This window comes from Brassica oleracea, chromosome C9 (genome assembly GCF_000695525.1).
Source record: "Brassica oleracea var. oleracea cultivar TO1000 chromosome C9, BOL, whole genome shotgun sequence".
Classification (NCBI taxonomy): Eukaryota; Viridiplantae; Streptophyta; class Magnoliopsida; order Brassicales; family Brassicaceae; genus Brassica; species Brassica oleracea.
The window spans coordinates 19,044,651-19,048,526 of record NC_027756.1 but is presented as its reverse complement, the minus strand read 5'-3'; the positions used below and the strand labels follow the sequence as shown (position 1 = coordinate 19,048,526).

The window sequence follows — 3,876 nt, the reverse complement described above, 5'->3', positions numbered from 1 at the left end:
TATTTATCTGTTACTTTATGTCAATGATATGATTTTAACAGGAAACAATGAGATCCTGCTGAAGGTTCTCCTTGAAAAGCTCAGTTCAATTTTTCGCATGAAGGACATGGGATCAATTCACTACTTTCTTGGCATTCAAGTACATCAGTGTGAAGATGGCTTGTTCCTAAATCAGTCTAAGTATGCTCAGGATCTTCTGGTAACTGCTGGCATGAGAGACTGCTCACCTATGCCTACTCCGCTTCCTATGAAGCTCGATAATCTTCCTGGTCATGATGAACTATTTTCTGAGCCATCGTACTTCAGAAGTCTTGCAAGAAAACTGCAGTACCTTACTCTGACAAGACCTGATCTCCAATTCTCAGTCAATTACATATGTCAGAAGATGCATCAACCAAGTGTCTCGGATTTCAGTCTACTGAAGCGCATCTTGCGGTATGTGAAGGGAACATTTGATATGGGGATTAGTATTAAAGGTCACTGTGACTCTACTCTGGTATGTTATAGTGATTCCGACTGGGCTGGATGCAAAGATACTTGCCGATCAACTGGTGGGTTCTGCACTATGTTGGGAACTAATGTTATTTCATGGTCAGCTAAACGCCATGACACTGTCTCAAAGTCTTCCACTGAGGCAGAGTATCGGACGATGTCAGCCGCAACATCAGAGATAGTGTGGTTACAAAATCTCCTGAAGATAATGGGGCTACAACAACGAGTTACTCCTCTGTTATTGTGTGACAATCTGTCTGCTGTTTGTCTTACAGCCAACCCAATGTTTCATAAACAGACGAAACACTTTGACATCGACTACCATTATGTCAGAGAAAGGGTAGCAATGAAGGCTTTGGAGGTGAAACACATTCCTGCGACGCTGCAAATTGCAGATGTCTTTACCAAATCCTTGTCGCAGGAACCGTTTTTCAAATGGCGTAACAAACTTGGTGTTTCCGTGCCTTCTACGCCAAGTTTGAGGGGGAGTAAAGGCCATACTGATATTGGGCCTTCGTATAAAGCCCAAATGGAGAAAATGAAGAAGACCGTTCTGTCTCTGTCGGCTTATGAGAAACAAGAGAGCAAGCAGTTCTTACGTGAGTATGGTACGAACAGGCCAGCTCACTGTGTCACGACAAAGAACAGATTTGAATGTTTGGACAGCTGTGATGTAGTGGGTAGAGCTTAACCTAATCTGAGTCTTGTATATAAACATGTAAAGGGCTAGTCTTTGCCGTCAAGGTGAAAGAGTTAATAAAGAAGAAGTTTTCATCTTTATCTTGTCTTTGTTTCTTGCCATTCACACTATTTTCATCTTAGTTTTCTTATTGGGCACTCCTTTTTACCGCCATAAACTCCCTACGGGAAGCCCTTTCATGAAGATGACTCGAGTCATTGTGGCTTCATTTCGCAAAGCCAATGCCCCAATGGCACGCGACCACACACAATTCCACGAGCTGCCTTCAATGGAATATGAGCGGAAAGGCACCTTTCCGATTCAGTCCACTAAGAGTCTAAGGTATTGTGAATATTTATTTAGGTAAGATTCATATTTTTTGTTTGTCAAACATCATAAAATACAATAAGAGCACCCTCATTGCATGGTTCTTAGAGAATATCAAACTAATTAAAAATAAGGAATTCTAAAAGGAAAAACTGAAGAGAAATATAAAAGAGTTCTTGTTATTTTCTAATTGATTCAATTTATTAACTATTTAATTTAATTACGTTGAAACAATTAGTATTATATATTCATTAGATACTCATTTTGAGATTCATCAATGAACTGTCTTGCAGATTCTTAGACAGAGCTTCACTCAAAACAGGAACAACAGATCAGTGGAATCTTTGTACAATCACAGAAGTCGAAGAAACAAAACAAATGCTAAATATGTTACCTGCCCTGTTTGCAACTTTTGTCCCAAGCGCAATGGTCGCTCAAGTCAACACTTTGTTTGTCAAACAAGGAACCACTATAAACGCAAGGATCGCCGGAAACTTCAGCATCCCTCCAGCGAGTCTCTCCGCCTTTGTCACAGTCTCAATTCTCGTCTCCATTGTCTTATATGATCGAGTCTTTGTCAAGATAACTCGAAAATTCACCGGTAATCCAAGAGGCATTACTTTGCTTCAACGAATGGGAGTTGGTATGATCTTCCACATCCTCCTCACAGTCGCATGTTTCACCGAAAGGTATTACGAAAATTTAAGATAAGCATGAAAACTTTTCATAAATATTTAAACTTACACTACAATAAAGTTACTGTCAAATTCGTTGGATAACAATCTTTTAAAAAGATTTCCCGGACTTAAATTTTATCAAAAGTTTGTTCGAAACCATGGATTAGACGTTAGACATATTCGGAAGTTCGGTCTCGAATGAGATTGTTTTCTTATAGTGTGTTATAAATAGGGCATATATGAATTTAATGATTATATATACAAAAAATCATGTCATTATAGAGTAGTTTTTTAGTAATTCCATATTTTCTTTGCATTAGTGGCCTTACTCTTTTGTTCTTTTTGGCATTTTATTTTGTAACAGGTATAGACTCAAAGTTGCTGCTGAATGCTGATCATGGACTCATCCACCAAAAGGGAGTAAAACTACCATTGAAAATCTTCGTTTTGCTTCCTCAATTCGTGTTAATGGGCATGGCTGATGCTTTCTTAGAAGTTGCAAAGCTAGAATTTTTCTATGATCAAGCTCCTAAGAGCATGAAAAGTCTAGGGACATCGTATTCGTTAACGAGTTTAGGGATGTGGAATTTCTTGAGCAGTTTCTTGTTGTCGACGGTATCCAATATAACGAAGGAACGAGGAAGAGGATGGATTTTGAACAATCTTAATGAGTCTAGGTTGGATTATTATTACTTGTTCTTTGCGCTTCTTAATTTTTTTAACTTCCTCTTCTTCTTGGTTGTGGTTAAGTTTCATGTCTATAGAGCTGAGGTTACTTATTCACTGGATGTGAAAGAAGAGGAAGTGAAGGTGATGGTGTCGAGGAGTAGGGAATGAATAACCTAAATATATTGTTTTCCTTAAAGGTATTCTGTATTTTTAATCTGTGAATTTCTCCATGGACTTTTACTTCAAATGCCTCGTACATTAATCACATGAATATTCCAAATATTGGTTTACCCTTAATTACATAATCACTGTGATTTTTTTTTTTTTTTTGTAAAAAAAATAATTATTGTGTTATATACAAAGACATCTAAAAACAGTGGCAAAGCCAAAACTATTTTAGACCGGGGGCGGGAATATATATTAAAGAAAACAATTATATACTCTTAAAAAATTATAAATATATTACTAGATTGAGATCTGCATGCTGCACGGAATGAGCATGTTCTTCGTTTAGTTTCGAAACAATCACTCGGTTTCATAACAAATATTCTAAATAAATACAATTGAATAATAAATATGATAAATTGTGTATAATTTGTTAATGAAAACATATAACACATTCCGGTGCTTATTATTGCATATACACAAATGTCCGAGAAGATTTTAATAGCGCTGGATCATCTTTTGTTTGCAACATTATGGCCCCTTTTTAGAAAATATTAAAATTGGGCTGTATCAGTTATGTAAAGCGCAAAGTATGTGTACTGGCATATTTTTGTTTTGATCTAACTGAAATTTTAGTAACTGTCGGTAACAAAAAAAATTCCTAATCTAAAAATGGATCAAAATGGCAAGCTAAATCTTTCTTAAGAGTCGCATGAATCTTATCATCCTGCGATAAAAGTTTGTGAAACATTAATATTAGATACCTAAAGCAAATAATACAAATAAAAACAGTATTAACCATGGTATAAGCAACAATTGAATGAAACTTACGTTGTTATCGACTAAGACCATCTCGATACTCTCTCC

The 3,876-nt window shown here is 36.4% G+C and overlaps 1 pseudogene; it reads left to right on the top strand.

Moving 5' to 3' along the window:
* Nucleotides 1–3,012, top strand: part of LOC106314498 — a 14,145-nt pseudogene extending 11,133 nt beyond the window's left edge.
* The last annotated feature ends 864 nt before the right edge of the window (nt 3,013–3,876 follow it).